The sequence below is a fragment of the Peromyscus maniculatus genome, chromosome 12 (assembly GCF_049852395.1).
Source record: "Peromyscus maniculatus bairdii isolate BWxNUB_F1_BW_parent chromosome 12, HU_Pman_BW_mat_3.1, whole genome shotgun sequence".
NCBI lineage: Eukaryota > Metazoa > Chordata > Mammalia > Rodentia > Cricetidae > Peromyscus > Peromyscus maniculatus.
This window is the reverse complement of record NC_134863.1, coordinates 37,967,151-37,987,377: the sequence shown is the minus strand read 5'-3', so window position 1 is coordinate 37,987,377 and position 20,227 is coordinate 37,967,151.

The window sequence follows — 20,227 nt, the reverse complement described above, 5'->3', positions numbered from 1 at the left end:
CCAGGCCTTGTGTGTGTATACTTTGGTATCTAGTGGATCTTTTTTTTTTTTTTAAATGGGATTTCTATATATGTTCAAATGTGTGTGTGTGTGTGTGTGTGTGTGTGTGTGTGTGTGTGTGTGTCTATGTGTATTTCTTATGATTTGTCTTTGACTCTTCTATTCTTGTTTGTTTATTTTGTCCTATTGCAGTTTGGTTTTTTGTTTTGTTTTGTTCTGTTTTGTTTTAGTTTTATCATGTTTTATTTTCTTATTTTTTAGATGCCTATTTGTATGCTAATGAGAGAGAAAAAAAATGTATGGATTAGGGTGGGTGGGTAGTCAGGGAGGATCTGGAAGGAACTGGAGGAAGGGACACCATAATTAGAATATAGTGTATGTAAAATCTATTTTCAATACAAACAAAGAAACAAAGACTGTATGTGGATTGATGTAGGTATAGATGTAGATAGAATGCAATCAAATGACATGTCCTCTAAAGAGAAATATACTTTGTGCATTGTCCCTAAACTGTGTTTTTCTCTTTTCAGTGATCTTTTAAACTAATTTTCTGTATTTGTAGACTTGAGAAAACAGGTATCTTTAAAGTAGTAAATACTGAAGTTTGTTATATTCACAACTAGAGACATAATAACACAAATATTAATATAGGCTTAAATTGTTAATTCTAACAAAAGTTCTCACTAAACAATTAAGAATGCATACACATTGGATGGAATGAAACTTAGCCTCACTTTTATAAAAACAGTAAGGTGAAACAAACAATTCTGTGAGCCCACTGTGAGAATAAGGATAATGAGATCATGCTTTAATTGACAGGTTGCCAGCTTCTGGTAGATCTCAAGAAAGAATATGATTTGCAATAAGGAATATGCATCAGGTCATTTTCTCTGATGGTGCCTGAGAAATATTTCTTCTTTTTTGGCTTTTTTAACTTCATATTCTGTTTTCTGGTCAGCAATAATTCAGAATTCAAGATGAACACCCATAATGAATTATAAGTACCTATATCAAATAAAATATTTGTATTGTACCATTGTGAGCCTAATTCTTCTTCTTTGCAATATTTTTATGGTCCACTATAATTCTATTTAAGCATCTGGAACATTGAGAGAAATCTTTTACCTTAAAGTCAGCTGATACAAACTTAGTTTCATCTTCAATCTTAGTTTCTCCTTGCCCTGTAATATAATATCTTCACAGCTTTCAGAGCCTAGAACATAGACTTCTTTGAGGAACCATTATTCTACCAAATACAACAACCATAAAAACATATTAGAATATTGAGCCTCTTTTAACAAGGTAAAAGTCAAGCAAATCAAATAATTAGTTTGGGGATCTGGACTTGACCTAATTCAGTACTCTTCTTTAGGGAATATTCATTTGTGACCTTCAAAAAATGGGTGTTTTAAAGTAGATAGTATTCAAATCAGATTATGGATGTAAATTAAAGGGCATTCAATCGGTGGCACATAATTCAATTGTTCTCCAATTCTCTTTAGTATTCTACTTATTCTTTTGAATTTTCAATCATTTTAATAACAAATAACATAAACTTTGGGATAGGGAATCTGTAAGGTTCAGTGCATTCAAATTTCAAACTAAAACTTTTTATGAAAAAAGTACAGGCAAATATTTGTCTGCAGATTTGGAAGTAATACATTGTCTTCTGTTACTGTGCTTATACAATATGGATTTTACAGATCATTACTACACTTATTACAATTGTCAAGGAGAGATTTTAAAAAAATCTCTATAGTGTTACACCAGTGATCTTAGAAAATTTGGGTAGATATACTGTGTGAAACAATAATATATTCTTTTAAATTAATATGCAAATGTATATCTTCATTTTAATTCACATATCTCTTATACTTAAACAGATTCAAGAAAATCGAAATAACACCCTACATCCTATCTGACCACAACAGATTAAAACTGATTACCACCAACTACAGAAACAACAGAAAGCTTAAAAACTCATGGCAACTCAACAATCCACTGAATGAGAAATGGGTCAAGACAGTAATTAAGAAAGAAATTAAAGACTTTCTGGAAGTGAATGAAAATGAATATATCCAAACTTATGGGACCAAGTGAAGGTGGTTCTAAGAGAAAAGTTCACAGCATCAAGTGCCTACATTAAAGAGAGAGACAGAGACAGACACAGACACAGAGACACAGAGAGAGACCTTATACTAGTAATGTAAGTGGACACATGAAAGCTCTAGAACAAAAAGAAGAAAGTACACACACACAAAAAAAAAACAAAAACAAAAATACAAAGAATCAACGAAATTAAGAACGTAACAACAGACACTGAAGAAATCCAGAGGATCATAAGGACATACTTTCTTCCTGTTCTCCACCAAATTGAAATAATCTAAAAGAAATTTGTGATTTTCTCAATAGACACCACTTACCAAAGTTAAACCAAATCAGATAAGCAATTTAAACAGATCTATAGCCCTTAGTGAAATAGAAGTAGTATTTAAAAATTTACCAACTAAAAAAAGCCTAGGTCCTGGTAGTTTTCATATAGAATTCTGCCAGAATTTCAAACAAGATTTAATGCCAATACTCCTCAAATATTTCCACAAAGAAGAAACAGAAAGAACATTGCCCAATTCATGTTAAAAGATCCTAGTTATCTGGCTATCCAAACCATATAGAGAATCAACAAACAAAAAAAGAATTACAGACTAATTTCTGTTATGACCCTACAAGTCTTTTGTATATATATTAAGCCTTCCAGTTTAGTGTTTTTATGGCATTGCTGAGTGTGTGAGCAAGTGGGGGTCTGCTTCTATCTCTCTTTCTTGTATCTTTTTACTTTATTTTGTTTATTTGTTTTGTCCAATCAAGTATGTTAGTTTTTATTTTATCTTATTTTATTTTATTATTTATCCATTAGAGTCCTGTTTGCTTTCTCATGAGATACAGAAAACGAGTGGATCTGGATTGGAGGGGAGATGGGTAGTGTCTGGCAGGGGTGGAGGGAGGGGAAACCATAATCAGGATATACTATGCGAGGGGGAAAAGATATTTTCAATAAAGAATCGAAACTTAAAAAAGAATACAAAATGAAATTAGAAATTGTTTATGTTGTAGGTCAGAAAGCTTTAATAGACATTGAATAAATATTTGAAATATGTGTATTTAAAAGGAAAAAGTATTAGTCTATCATGTTTTGTGAATCTTCTACTTCTGCTTCTGTCAGTTTTTGCTTCATGCTTTGTAAAGTCTGGTACTGGGTGCATGTCATTCTATGTTCTGTGTCATCCTCGTTTTTTTGTGCTTTTGCTATCATAAAATGGATATTTTTTTCATGGTTCTATATGCATTTTCTTTTTTATTATTATTAACAGATTTTTCTATTCATTTTGCACATCAACCACAGATTCCCCTGTCCTCCCTCCTCCCATGCCCTAGCTTCCCCCTCAACCCATCCCCCCATTCCCACTTTCCAAGGCAAGATCTCCCATGGGGAGTCAGCAGAGACTGGTACATTCAGGTGAGGCAGGTCCAAGTCCCTCTTCCCTGCACAAGGCTATGCAAAGTGTCTCACCATAGGCACTTGGTTCCAAAAAGCCAGCTCATGCACTAGGGACAGGTCCCGGTCCCATTGCTTGGGGGCCGCCTAAACAGTTCAAGCTAAAGAACTGTCTCACATATTCAGAGGGCCTAGTCCAGTACCATGGGGGCTCCTTAACTTTTGGTCCACAGTTCATGTGTTTCCACTAGTTTGGCTAGTAGTCTCTGTACTTTTTCCAATCATGGACTCGATATCTTGCTCATAGAATCCTTCCTCTCTCTTGCCGGTTGGACTCCTGGAGCTCTGCCTCAGACCCAGGCGTCGATCTCTGCATCTGCTTCCATCAGTCATTAGATAAGGGTTCTATCATGACAGTTAGGGTATTTGGCCATCTGATCACCAGAGTAGGTCAGCTCAGGCACCCTCTCGACCGTTGCCAGTAGGCTATGATGGAGTCATCTTTGTGGATTCCTGGGGACCTCTCTAGCACTCCACTTCTTCCTATTCCCATGGTGTCTTCATTCATCTTGGTATCTCTTTCCTTGTTCTCCCACTCTGTTCCTGATCGAGCTAGAACCCCCCGCTCCCCTAAGCTCTCTTTTCCATGAACCTTGTCCTCCATTACCTCCCCTCACCCACAGTTTGCTCATGTAGATCTCATCCAGTAAAATGGATATATTTCCAATGAGTCCTGTAGATGCACAGGCAGCTTTGTCTGCTGCTTGAATGCTTTAACAGTTTAAAACTACTTACTGTTTGCACAGCCCTAAATCTTTTGTTTTTCTCTATTTAATCATTTAAACTTATATTGAAATGTTTATTCATTTACTTAAGTTCTTATATTTAAAATTCATATCTTATAAGCAGTATATTATTAGATATTTCTTAAATTATTGATAGGTTTAGACTTCTATTTACCATCTCATTCATTCATTTTCTCTGTGGCTCATCTTTTTTTAAATGTTTTTGATTTGAAACTCTTATTTTTGCCAGTTTTTAAATTAAACTGCTTTAGAGAGCTGGGGAGATGTCTCAGCAGTTAAGAACGTATGCTGCTCTAGAAGAGCAGTTCTCTAGGAGAGAACTCTAGTTTGCTTCTCAGAACCCAAGTGTCAGGAGACTCACAAATGCCTCTAACTCCTATTCCAGAGTATCTTACACCTCTGGCCCACATGGGCATCTTCATTCACATGAACGTTCCCACATACAGACATACCCACACACACATAATTGACAATAATTCTTAAAAATTAATTTGAGAAAGAATTAAACTATTTCTGCTATGTGACACTTCCTATAAGAAAGCCTTAGATATAATTTTACTCTTTTTAGTGACTATTCTAAAACAATATTGAGAATGCACTTTCAAGTTTATAAAATATATATTGTGTAATATAATAAATATGATGATCGTATCAAGTTTAATATAAAATAAGATTTCCAGTCGAAAGTTCAGCTGTCAACTTTCTGTAACATTTTCCCTTTGCTGAAGAAAATCAAAGCTTTTTATCTCCAGTGGTTCTGTTAATAATCTTGTTGATCGCTGGTCATTTCCTACATTCTGTTGTTGCCTGAGCTACTTTCCAAACAGCAATTTTATATTGAGACTCTCTTTGCTTTTATTGCTTTCACAGGTACTCTTCATAGACAGTGAGACTTAATTCTAGTAGATTGTTCATAAGTTCTGGTGGCCTTTTGTAATATTAGTGGTCATTAGAATACTTTCACAAGTGAAAATATATAGAAAACTTGAAAGAAACGGTGGGGAACATACTTAAAATGTGACAATTTAAAAAGATAACAAACTGCAAACTCTAACATTCAAAATACACTGTCCTTAAACACACAAATCAAAAACCAATGGTTTGATATAGCCGAAGGCCAGATTCTGTAAATATTCAATAAGTAAACTCAATGTGGTATTACAGATTGTGATTTCCATATGTGGGGAGTAGAGGCAGGAAGATCAGGGGTTCAGGTTCAGCCTTGGCTGTAGAGTTGATATCTCAAAACAACAACAACAACAAAACAAAATAAGGTGTAGAAAGACAGATATGAAACACATTTACTGAACTTAACAATACATAAAAAATAATGTGAAGACATAAAAAGAAACTTGGATCTTAAGGTAGATCAATATCATAAATGTATCAGTATTCCTATAAGTTGTAAATATAATAAACTATAAAATTACAGTATAAACACTAGTTAGTGCCTGTCTTTCATCACTTTTAAACTCAATTTGATTATGAGATTTCTTTGGAGAAACAAACTAGAATACCTTTCCAGAGAAGGAATACTGAAGGATAGAAATAAGTAATCACATTGAGTTTTACATGGAAATAAATAGTCACTGGAGTGATTCAAATACATTGAAAAGTTCCCATAATTTAAGTGTTATGTTAGCCAATGGATAGATAAATAAGTCAAGCAGAAGAAGAGAAAACTAACAAACTTTAAGTATTTAATGTAGACTTTTGTATAGGATAAGGATAACATCTCAAATAAAACCAAGTGGACATTTTAGTAAGTGGTATTATTTGACCTGAAAATCTTGTGGAAAATGATGGAACTGACAGTCTATCCCAAATCACCTGTGTATTTGTGGAAGTGTGTGAGTGTGTGTGTGTGTGTGTGTGTGTGTGTGTGTGTGTGTGCACATCTGTGCCTCTGTGTGTGGTGTGTATGTGTGCATCTGTGCCTGTGTATGGTGTGATCTGTGTGAGTGTGTGTGTGTGTGTGTGTGTGTGTGTGCACATCTGTGCCTCTGTGTGTGGTGTGTGCGTGTGCATCTGTGCCTGTGTATGGTGTGATCTGTGTGTGTGTGTGTGTGTGTGTGTGTGTGTGTTTGAGAGAGAGAGAGAGAGAGAGAGAGAGAGAGAGAGAGAGAGAGAGAGAGAGAGAGAGACTTTACTCTCAGTTTGCTTGTCATTTTATTGGTCAGCTTTCTCTGTAGGAACAGAACTGATAAAATGAGACTGAAGCTGAGAATCCTGTAACTGCTTAGTCCAGGAGGCTGAATAGCTCAGCAGTCCCAGTCTGATGCTGAAGACCTGGAGGATTCCAGGGGAGCTACTGGTCCTCAGTGACATTAGAGGGCTAAAAAAAAAATCTGGGTTTCACGACCTGCTTTTGGAAAACCTGGGTTTTAATATCGGTAAAGAATGGCTACGGTGGCAGCGGCGGTGGCAGCAGCAAGGGATCATCAGACAAGGTGAACCTGCCATCATGGAGACTAATCAAGCACTTTTCCTTTTCACACACTCGTTTATCTCCACCACTATCAGAATGAACTGCTCATCTTTAGGTTGGGTCTACTCACAGCAACTAAACTGATTACTACTATCCCACCCAGGTGTTCCACTGTCTTGTTTGTTAGTTGACTCTAGATGCAGTCAAGTTGACAACCAAGATTAACTCCTCAGAGTCATCCTGTGACAGACTCTACTAGATGTAATGTCATGGCCAGCATTCTTTAGGATGATCGTACACTCTTCTGTGCACTCTCACTGTATCTGTCTTACTGGTGTTGAGTCCCATGCACTCGCTTATGGAAGGTCTCCTAGTTCTATCCATTAATCAGTTTTCAGGCTAATAGAATATGGATACAAAAATATTTCCAAGTTCCCATTTCTTAAAATAAAATATTCATGTTTACTGTAGCTAGAGGAGTTTCAAGACCTCTTTTAGCTTAAGTGTAACTTAATGAAAGTATACTTTTAATGACTATCAAGGGTAACACTCATAGTCAAGTTCTAGTCTATAATTGATCATCAAAATAGTAAATATGTCTAAAGCAGTATATAAATGAGTCTAACAATTGTGAAAACAATAATGTGATTCCTAAAGGAATTAGAATAAAACTAATGTGCAATCCAATAACTTAACTTCTGAATATATATTCAAAGGAAAATAAAATCAGCTTGTCAAGGAGACATCTATATGATCTTGTTTATTGCAACAGTATTTAAAACAGCCTAGATATAGAACACATTCTAAGTGTCCATCAGTGGTTAAGAATATTGAAAACACACAGAGTTGAAAAGATTAAAAACACACAGACTGAAAACACACAAGTTTGGTTACTATCACCCACATGTTAGCTCTCAACCACCTGCAATTCCAGCTCCAAGTGAATCCAATGCCCTCTTCTGCCTCCTTGGGTATCAGGTATGAAATGGTATGCACAAATAAAGAAAGTCAAAGAGTCATACACATGAAATAAAAATAATCTGTCAAAAAGCAAATAAATCAAACCCCTATCATCTAAGCATATAATGGAATGTCATTTAGTTCTAAAAAGAGGATAGTTCTGTCATTTGCAATTATATGGGTGAATCTGGAGGACACTGTTGCTAAATGAAATAAAGAAGAAAAACACAACTGTGGTAGTGCCTGGCGACACAAGCCTGTTTATTAATTCAGCTACTTAAGAGGCTGAGGCAGGAGATGACAAATTCAAACCTTTCTTGGGATAGAGAACAATTACAAGGCTAGGGTTAATAAATTAATGAGGCCTTGTCAAAATAAACAGCAAGCTGACTATTGAGGATATAACCCACTGGGACAGTATTTGTCTAGCTCATATTGAGGTCCTAGTTTCTATCTCTAGTAGTTAACAAGGGTTAAAAGGATGAGCAGAAATTTTGAAATTGTGAGATGTTGTCAAAGGCTATAAACTTTCAGATAAAAAGAATAAACTTAAGTGATATTGTAGCTAGAGTTTTCCTGCCTTGCCCACAGTAAGGACAAATCTTTGTTACCCTCCAGTCCCACAGCCGCTCAGACCCAACCAAGTAAACACAGAGACTTATATTGTTTACAAATTGTGTGGCTGTGGCAGGCCTCTTGCTAACTATTCTTATATCTTAAATTAATCCATTTCCATAAATCTATACCTTGCCACGTGGCTCGTGGCTAACCAGCATCTTTACATGCTGCTTGTCCTGGCGGTGGCTGGCAGTGTCTCCTTCTGCCTTCTGGTTCTCTCTTTTCTCCTCTCTGTTAGTCCCACCTATACTTCCTGCCTAGCCACGGGCCAATCAGTGTTTTATTTATTGACCAATCAGAGTAACCCATTTGCCATACAGAACATCCCAAAGCATGATATATTGTACAATGTGGGAAATAGAGCTACTAATGTGACCTGGGAAAATGTGTAAAGAAAGTGATAAACAAAAGGTGATGTTAGTGAGCAATTTTAAACTATGTACATATGTATGTATCTGTGTATGAGTTTCTCCATGTGAGTACAGTGGCCCTTGCAGCCAGAGGAGGGCACCAGATACCCTAGAGACACAGGCAGTTGTGAGTCACCTGATATGGGTACTGGAAACCTGACTTAGGTCTTCTGTAAGCTCTTAACCACTGACACTTTTCTTCATCCTCCTGATTAAGTATTTAAAAAAAGAAAAACATTTTGTAAGTGTGTGTGTGTGTGTGTGTGTGTGTGTGTGTGTGTGTGTGTGTGTGTGTGTTTAAAACAATCACTTCATAAAGATACCATGGACTAAAGATCAGAAAGGGGATTATGGGAAGGTTTGGAGGGAGGAAGGGAAGGGAGAAGTGGTGTAATTATATTATAATCTCAAAAAAAAAAAAGAAAAAATAATACTTAAAATTTCAGACTTTCCATATGCTATCCAATCATGGTTTCCTTTCCTGTTCACCTCTCACCGGGCTTAGAATCTGATGAAGCTCTTGGGCACACCCCTGTGGTTATGGGATGGGATCCAAAGTTTATGGACCAGTAATCTGATGCAGAATGACAGCTCCTGTGGAATGAACTAAATCTTCCTTTTACTCTGTTCAGCCTCTCACAGGGAACACCTGGTCATAGCTCTGGTCACTGCCTCTAGCCATCTTCTAAAATCACTTCCAGTAGGCAAGCTTCCCCCACTTCACCTAGCACCCAACATCTTTCGCCTTTCCTCATATTTGCTGACATGAACCATGCCTCGTTTGCTAGCCTGGGTAGTGCAATGGCTTCCTCGTGCTGCGTTTCCTAGCCTTCCTCTGTGCATTCAGTGAAGAATTCGCTTCAAGGCATTTTGGGAAATGGTAATTCATCTCTCCTATGATTGTTCTTATGAAATAGAGTCCTGGATTTTAGCAAACAATGCCATAAAGTCCTAACTGGCAGAACTTGAGGAATTTTAGTGAAATGTCATGCCGACTCTTTTTTTCTGATGTATTGAGGAAATGACAGAAGTTGTATAAATATCAGACACAATCCTAAAATATTTGAAGTCCTGAGAAGACACTAAGAATTGGAAAGTTACAGTGACACTTCAATTCTAGAAGCACATCTTTAGATTTGTGGCTTGGAGCCAATAATTTCAGTGCAATTTCCTCCTCCATATCAATGAAACACTGCTCCAAGTACCACTGCCTTCAAAAGTTTGACATTACTAACAAATTCTGAAGCTAAAGTGACTAAATGTACCTGCTTTGTTTTAAAGAATATGGGAGAGACCCTTCCCAAAACAATTCACCTATTCTTTCATCTGTATCTGTGAGTAAATTTGTGGTTCTGTTTAATTTATAAAAAAGTATTTATTAGGGGAAGTGGTTTTTTTTTATGTTTATCAGCCTATGAGTCCAGACTCTGAATAAGTTTTGCTCTCCAAGAGTAAGAAGCAGAAAGAAATTAGAGAAAAGGATACTTTTAAAATAAGAGAAAATATTCTTCCTATTAACTTTGAAATAACCTTAGGTTAACTTTTCAAAAAAAAAAAAGGACTAGCAGTCAATCTCCATGTGAATTTTCAATACTTTCTTTCTTTTGATTCCCACAACTGTGCTAAAAAGGAAGCTGAAAGAAAAATATGCTTGATTAAAATATTGCCTATGGGAGGAGATTTTTATTTTTCTGACTTTTTAATTTCCGATGTTCAGAGATAATTATATTGTATAAGATTTATAGGATGTTAAAATCAAAACTGGAGTCTGACAAAACTTACTTATGCTGTAGTGAAAGTCAGTGCATATTGAAACAAATGGGAACTTCACTCATGGGATACAGCATTTGAACACCCATCTGACCTAGAATGTCTACACACACAGTATCAAATTTATGTAAAAAGCTACAGAATATTGGACAAGCATGCTTATATTGTTGTTGTAACAAGAAACAAGTTATGGGATGATTGCTCTGTTTTTGTCCTTGTAATTCAAGTGGATATATCCCATAATACTAGAGGAGATGTGACAGCAGGAGAATGGAGTGGCTGACTACTTTATAACTGCAGTCAGGAAACAGAGAAAGGTGTTGTAGTGACCACGGTAAGAAACCCAAGTGAACCATCTTCTCCTGCCTGCCCTCACCTCAAGGCCTTCCAGCAGCTGGCGACCTAGTGCTCAAAGACAAGAGCATATGGGGGAGCATTTCATTCAAACCACAGAGAATGTGCAGGCATAATCATAAAATCCATATCTTAAAACAAGATGTTCCTTCAGTGACTCCAGAATATTTAGTAAAATAGAGACAGAGATTGTAATTCAGCAACATAAAATCCTCAAATGTGTTCTGCTACAAACATTACTAAGGAAGTAGAGAACATTTAAAAAAAATCCATTCCACACTAAGATACTAGCCCCATTGACACCACAGATGCAAGTTAGAAGTAGAAAAAATAAAGAAATCAAGGCCTAACCCAATGCCAACTACAAGGGTATCATTTTTACTGGCAGAAAGTAATTATCTTGCTGGAAGCTAGCCAGGACACAAGAAAGAGTGGACATCCCTATTACATCTCAGAAGTCTGAGGGATTCTTAATGAACACAAATGGTCACAGCATTGAGTGTTATATTCTATCCAGAGGAAAAAAATACTAGTAATTCCTGGATGTTTCCTCCCTTCACCAATGTTATAGAGTACTGATTGAGAACCAAGGATTAAAAAGTCTGTGAATGCCACAAGGATAGTTGTTGGGAAATATTCATTTAAGTTGTTTTATTTTTCTTTATGTTGCATGAGTTTAACTCTATGAAGCTGTGTTACTTTGCCTATCTAAAAATCTGATGATCTAATAAAGAACTGAATGGCCAACAGCAAGACAGGAGAAAGGTTAGTTGGGGCTGGCAGGCAGAGAGAACATACAGAAGGAGAAATCTGGGAGGTAAGAAGTAGCCAGAGAAAGAGGGGAGGAGGACATCAGGGGCAAGCCACCCAGCTACACAGCAAGCCATGGAGTAAGAGTAAGATTTATAGAAGTAAGAGAATAGGGAAAGCCCAGAGGCAAAAGGTAGATGGGATAAGTTAAGGAAAGCTGGCAAGAAACAAGCCAAGCTAAGGCTGAGCATTTATAAGCAGTAATAAGCTTCGATGTGTGATTTGTTTGGGAGCTGAGTGGCAGGCCTCCCAAAAGAGCAAAAACAACCAACAACAGATAGTGCAGACCCCTGCAAAAAATCATTCAGCTCAATTAAATGATTAATATTTTAGAATAGGTACAGTGTTTGATAGAAATAAACTGTGAAATTGTTTTATAAGTTCTGACCAAGCAATTTAGTATTTTAAGGATTAAGGAGAGGTCAACTATATTGACTCAATACTATGTTTGCTACCACTTATATTGCTCTTATGTCCTGTCCAACTCTAACTTCACTTCTATGTATTAGTCATGGCTTCCTTGAGTTGGGCTAATTTGCACACATGTATTTGATTTCTGGTAATAGTTACAAATCATAATTGAATAGAAATCCATGTCATGTAAATAATCCAGTCCAGCATCCCATTTGTTAGTCAAATGTGGCAGCATGGCAGCCTTAAAATTTGCCAGGTGAAATGTCACTCCTCAGGTTGAGTACTGAGCGTCATTCAGGAGACATCAGAGCTGCTGAACAGGAACCACATTCTGACTGTGTTCACCTAAGCCAGGAAGCATTCAGAAGAGCCCTGGAAAGCATTGGAAAGGCATGGGTCAGCTTTGAATATTTTTATATGTGAATTTGTTGTGACAATTTTATACACAGTTATTCATTTAGTCTTCTCAGTAACAGGATGGAAATTATCAGTGTCATTTAAGAGATGGTAAAGTGAAGGGACTTGAGTAAATAGGATTCCACACAACTAACACTCTTTTTTTTTTACCACCTCAAGTTGTTTTTCAATTAGAAATGTAGAGATCAAATCCCAACATGGAGAGGGTAGATGGGTACTAAGTCCCACCACTAGCCAAGGAGCTATTGGTAACTGATAGATGAGATAGAGATATAGAGAGATAGAGAGATAGAGAGATAGAGAGATAGAGAGATAGATAGATAGATAGATAGATAGATAGATAGATAGATAGATAGATACCCAGATACATAGATACATAGATGCATAGATAGATAGAAAGAGAACTTTCTTTAAGAGGGTAGTCATTGGAAAATTGACCTGGCTCCAATGGAAAGGCCACAAATCCAAGAATATTTAGGTAGCACAAACATGATTATATATTAGTTAAAAAACCAAACCAAAACAAAGATTCTACAAAGTTTGATGAGTAGGGAAGAAGGGTGTGGAACTGTAAGGAGTTTCTGGGGAAAGTAGATATATGATCAAAACACACTGTGTGAAATTTGATCAGCCCTGAAAACATATGTATACAGAAAACAATTAACAGACTAAGCAGGTTGTATTTATGTACTTAGGTATGTGTTGGGGGGGCGGTGAGGATGTGCGATATTTTTTTTTAAAGGCCATGAATTTTAATGGGAGTGGGGAAAGGATATCTGGGCTGGTTTGGAAGAAGAAAAGAGAAAGTAGAAATGATAGTATAATTTCAAAAAATAAATAAGAATTATAATTTAAAGTATATGAGAGTCTCAAAAACTAATTTTTTAAAATGTAAAAAGACATAGAGATATCAACTAAAGTAAAATAAACTTTGAGATAGAGGTTTATTCTTTTCAAATAAATTTTTAGAAGAGAAATATTGCCATATAAATATTCTAAAACACCGCCTCATATTGTTGTAAAATTGTAACAAGCAAATCTAGCACAAAATTATAAATTGAAGGCTGGCAACATGACTGCTCAGTAATTAAGAATGTGCACTCTTCTTTTATTCACTGTTAAAAAGAAATTGGGACCAACCTAGTTGTCCATCATTAATGAATAATGGAATGAATGGATAATGAGAATTTAAGTGTGTGTGTGTGTGTGTGTGTGTGTGTGTGTGTGTGTGTGTGTGTGAAGTATACATGTTTGTACACAGATGTATGTGAATACTACCCAGCTATAAAGAAAAATAAGATTAAAATTTTGTAAGAAATTGGATGGACTTCAAATGCGTAATATTAACTGATGTTTACACAATCTTCGGAAGAAAAAACAATGTTTTTCTCTCTCATATGCTGAGTCTAGCCAATAATATTTGTATATATATAAACAAATGAATATGCGGGTGCAACATGATGTGAAGAAAACAAGCAAGGCTGAATACAAAGGGATGAGGAAAGACTGAATGCAGGTAATGGACACAAAGTTATGAACAAAGATATAAAGCTATTTCTTTTTCTAGTCTAATTCTGTCATGGGCCCTTTTAGTTTTGATGGTGGATAAGCAAATAAAAACATATTCAATACCGAAAGTGTAAAATTCAGTGTGAAATCCCACAGCTTCCCTTTTGATTGCCTATTCTAATGATGTAGACATTCATTAAATTGTATATAGACTTGAGGCCTGGTTAATTTGGGTGTGTGATATGTTTAATTCATTTACATTTTTTTTACAAAAAAGTTCGTAAAACTAATTTTTAAAAAGGTTCACTGCTTTTTCAGAGGACTGGAATTTGGTTCCCATCACTTACTTTGGGCAGCTCACAACTACCTTGCCTCCTGTTCCAGAATATCTGATATTCTGGCTTTGTTGGCCAAACACACACGGGTAAATATACACACAAATACACTAAGTGATAAAATAACATAAAGTACATCTTCAAGAAGGTGTAAGCATAGAGCATGTTGTATTATGCCAGTCATTTCTCTTTCCTCCTCGAGGTTTTCCTTCTCACTTCCAGTGCTTCATGTTTTGAAGGGGCCAACTCATTCCAACTTAATTTCACATTATAATTTGCCATAATTAGAATTCAGCTATTAATGGATAAACAAACTGTGATTTGTGTTTGCAGCGAAATGTTTCTGAGCCTTTCAACAGAAACCCATTTAATGTTATTAGATCACATGAGTAAGCCTTTAACACTTTTCAGTAAATGAAATAAGTGAGTTAGAGAAAAATAAGCATGGTGATTCAACTTCTACGTAGTGTTTTAAATAGGCAGATCCACAGACTACAGCACAGAGTTGTGGTTTCCAGGGCTGGAGAGAGGGACTATCAAGGAATTTTTATTGGTGGGCAGGTTAGATGACTCAGTGTTAAAGGTACTGGCTGCTAAGACTGACAGCTTGAGTTTGATACCTAGAAGCCACATGACGTAAGGAGAGAACCAAAACAAACTGTACTCCAACTTCTACATTAGGAACATAGTACATGACGTGCCCACCATAAAACCAAAAAAGTATAATGCAATAGTTAGTCCAAACATAGAACTCCAGAAATCAGCTGCATAACGGTGAACCTCAGCCACCAATAATAATATAGATTTCTTTTCTTGTTTCCATCACAATATTTTTTTAAAGTAGAAAATGCTTTACCGTTTCATTATAATAGAAGTATCCGTGACCGCTCACAATCCAATTATCAGCAGAATACATATTAACAATTGCAATTTTAATACTTTTAATAAATAGGCTACGTTGGGAAGTCTCATTTTATTCCTATTAGAATCCTTACTAAATAACCCTTAAATATTTAAATGTCACAGAAAGTTTGCTAGGCATAACAGTCTTATTTCAATTAAAGTGATAGCTAGTATTCTACTTTTCAATAGCACGGTGGACATGTCTTTGAAAGTAGTTTCTGTCAGTAATCAAAAGGAAAGAAGGATAATTTTCACATACCAATAAGTAATTTAAACTGAAATGAGAGGAAAAAATAACCCAAGATATGCACAGGATGTTTTTTCTCCTGAAAGAGAGGACAAGAGGAAAATTAAAAAACTCCAGACAAGTATCACCTGCAAGGACTGTTTTCTGGGTGGGACAAGGGGATGAATTTACCCTCTGACTCATTCAATGCAATTTTATGTCTTTTTCTTCCAGTGAAAGAACTATCGTATATACACTTAATTATATTCAGGACAAAATACATCTAGGCTATGAAAAGTATTGTGTAAATGATAACTCATAATTGGGGATGTTATTTAGTAACAAGCATTAACTGGTGCCTAATGCTAACAGGGTGTTTTCCATACTCTCTCATGTAGGACAGAGAAAAACTGTATTATATACTTAGAACCAAATGGGTGTGATGGACAATGTCAACACCCACTGTCATTTCAAAAGGGGATTTGGCTATGTTACAGTTGCACAGAGAACTGTTATAAGGTGTCTTTTGGGAGTGCAGATTCTGAGCTAATGAAATATCATCTACTTCAAGATCAACAATGGTCATTAAAATGAATGTAACAAATGAAAGGGTACTGCAAACTGAATAGATAATGTGACTGAAAATGCCCATTTCAAGTTCATAAAAATGATTGACAAAGGATTCAGAGATATGGACTCTCTCATACTAGAGGAGATGTTAGCAGAGGTCAAGATCTGAATTGTGTGCTTCCAGGTCTGGGGCATTTCATCCAAGAATGAAATAAAAGACGATGTAATTCACAAAGTAGTAAGAGAACTATATTTAAAGCAAAGCAATAGAAAGTATCAGAATACTTCGTGCTGCCAGTGTGTGAATGGGTGTGGGACCATCTGCTGGAGCTTCTTGGGGACCTCATTCCTGTAGAAAACTGACTTTCCCTTATGCAGCAACCATCAATCACCAATACATACTCAGCTAGGAGTAGGATTCAAGGTTTATAAACAGAGAACATGAAGTTGGAAGTAAAAAGTGGTGGGTAGCATAGGGGAAAATTGGAGGAGGAAGATAAGGAGTTGAATCAAAAACACATTGTGTGCCTCAAACAACAAAAAGGAATTAAAAAAGAATACAAAATATTTTAACCACAGTCAGTTTGAATGTACTTAATTCTAGTTGACAAAATAATACATACAAATAAAATCTAGCAAAGAAGTTAACAATTCAAGGATTTTCATTTTACTGCATGTTTATAAGGAGAAACGTCAGTTCATTTGCTTTTTACAATATAATGAGTTCTTGAATTTTCTTCTCAAATAAATGTATTGATTTTACAGATTATGATAAATATTGGGACTTCTTTTATGGGAATAAATGTCATAGGATAAATGATCATACAAATAACACATAAATAAAATACACGAATAAACATGACACTTACATTTGAACATTTAATGTTTGGGTGGCTGGAGAGATGACTATGTGGGTAACGAGCAATTTCTGCTCTTGCAGAGGACCATACCCATGAGGCAACTCACAATTCTCTTTAACTCTAGTTCCAGGAGATTTGAATTCTCTTCTCAACTGCAAGTGCCCCAGGCACACAAGTAGTACATGTTCATAATTTGTGGGCCAAACACTTACGCACATACAATAAAACATAAATTAAAAATATTTAAATGCCATCAATACTCTGGTTGATTTTCTGCATTGAACTGAGTAGGATTTCTGGAGCTACATGGAAATGATGTCATTTGAGTGGACTAAACATATTATTTTTATCTCCTGGTGGACATAAGATTCAATGGATTTCCAGGTTTTTAAAATAATTTTTAAGAAATTATAAGTATATGCATTTAATATTCATCTCATGATATTTCAGTGTATATTTGTTTTGTAAAATAAATACTTCAAAGGGAAAAATACAAAAGACAAGAACACATTGCAAAGGAATAGCAAGCCATAATTACTGAAGATATTCATGGTTCTGATATTTATTTGGGTTTTATTCTATGGTTTTCAAGAGAAGAAATTTGGATAAAGGAGTATAATTTGGGTAGCTGTGTATTTGACCCTACTGACTTGGATTATGCAAACCATCGCTTGCCAGGCATGCCCCTTTCTACAAAGCATCTTATTTTATTTATTGTTAATCATATGCATCTCAATTATTCATGGGCATAAGATGATAAAATGGGGAATGCCTCTGAAAGTTTACATGGCGACATGATATGCATTTCTATGTGACTCTCACACCAATCTAGAATGGATTGATCTGCTGTTTATAGTCCCCAGACTGCATTTCAGGATGTGTTTGAATAGAAACAGTACATTAACAAACTAAAGGGAAGAGAAAAAAAATCATCCATCTGAAATAACACAGAGGAATGATATAGATATATGGAAGGATATAGAGATGATAAGATAAAAGGGTAGATTAATAAAACTACTTTTAAAGAACAACTTGTTTAAAATGTTTTACATTGGTATAGATTTTAGTTTATGTTTAAAATGTTTTACATTGGTATAAATTTTAGTTTATTGATACAAACTTGAAGTTAATTTTGTTATACTGTATATATATTCTATTCTTGTTTGAGGTATTATGTTTATGTAACTCATTTAAAATTGTAATGGATAATTAAAAAATAGATTAATAATTAGTCATCTATGATAATCATATTTGTAGCCATGTTAGTTAAGTCTTTTACGTATACATAGATATATTTCAGAGAGATAGGTAATCTTCAAACACTTCATAGATCTAGAGAATATGGCATTTAAATAACTTAGAATTCTGTTGACGTGAGACACAGTTGCTCCTGACTGCACCAATTGATCCCGAGAGAATGTTGGGCTTCTAAGACATTTCCATTTGGAAGTTTGTCTTTTTGGCACAAAATGGCCTACTGTGCAAAGAACTGCCCTTGCCTTGACGGCTGACAGTACAAATATAATGCTGTCCTTTCTGGACAAGCAGGACACAAGGAAAGTGACCACTGTACTCTGCCAAGACAGGGTAAGATGGTCTTTCAGAATTCCTGCTTATGAAAATGGTCTGTCAGATACTCTAGGCCTGTAGCCAATTTAAATGCACCAACAATGCTAAAAAACATTAGGTGACTGTCCAGGCTGCCAGCTGTCTTTGTCTACTCTTGCAAGATTCCCGAAAGTTGCTTGCATCCATCTACTACTTCTCAGGTACCATTATGTTCCTTCTCAGGTCTTTGATGTGGTTGAAAGCTAGATAGTTGTAATTTCCTCAGTTATGATAAAAGATAAGTTAGATATAAAACCTTAAACTCACAAATATAAGATAGATAGGACATCTTCTTTAATATTGTAACTATAATTCTTGCTCGGTAATTGTTTTGTTATATGTAATTTTACCATGTTAAAGTTAAAACCTTACTTTTTAAAAAAAGAAGAAAAGGGGAAATGCTGTGGATATCGTTCTATATAAATAAAACACTGATGGCCAGTGACCAGGCAGGAAGTAGGTTGCCAGGCAGGAAGTAGGTGGGACAAGGAGAGAGGAGAATTCTGGGAAGCGGAAGGCTGAGGGGAGAGACACTGCAGCCACCGCCAGGACAAGCAGCATGTGAAGACGCTGGTAAGCCACCAGCCACGTGGCAAGGTATAGATTTATAAAAATGGGTTAACTTAAGATAAAAGAACAGTTAGCAAGAAGCCTGCCACGGCCATACAGTTTATAAGTGATATAAGCGTCTGAGTGATTATTTTATAAGTGGATTATGGGACTGCGGGGCTTGGGGAACCTGGAGAGAAGCCCTCCAGCAACAGAGGAACCTGGAAGTCCTTGTGGTAATTGCAATAAACTTCATATGTCAGACAATCCTATGTGATCTCAGTATATGAAAAATCTGAAATATTCAAACTTACAGGAAGTAGAGAAGCTGTTTCCAAAAAAGGAAATGATCCAAGCCTATAGTTTTTCTCATACAAGAAAAATGTGCTATATAGATCTGCACAACCCAGTACCTAGAGTTAACTACACCAATGTGTACACCTAAATTTTGCTAAGCAAGTAAATTTTATGTTAAGTACTCATATCACACATACAAAATGCTGATAACAATATTAATAAAAACAATGACAGAAAACTTTGGGATGTGGTTAGTGTGAACTTGTGGTCTGATGTTGGTTTTATAAACAGACATATCCACACTTGTGGATTTAAAAATAGTGCAATTTACATGTTAAAGACACAGCTCAGTGGTACAGTGCTTAGCAAAACCCTGATATCAATTAAATTAAGTAATATTTAATACTTAAATATTAATATTAATAAAGTAATTATTACTAAATAAAGTAATTATTAAATTACTTTAATAATTAAATAATAAAGTAAAATAAATTAAAAATAAAGTAATTATTAAATAAAGTAATAGTTAAGAAGGAATATGATATAGTACTCATCAACTTTCAACCTGCATAGGATTCAACAGAATCACAGTCATATTTCAAGCAGGAATCCTAACAAATTTGGCAAAGTGAATATTAAATGCATATAATAACATAGAGAAATCAGAATTCCCAATTCAAGTTTAAGGAAAATGATGAAAATGGTGGTCTTCACATACTCTAAAAGAAACAATTAACATTGAAGCAACATTATTCAATACAGTCTGCTTGAACAGACCTACACAGAGCATAAGATGCTGAGTATGGCAAATGAATGTGAAAAGAAAGTGGGGTCATTACCTTATTCTATATCAAAATAATATGAAGTCGATTGCAGTACTAAATATTTAA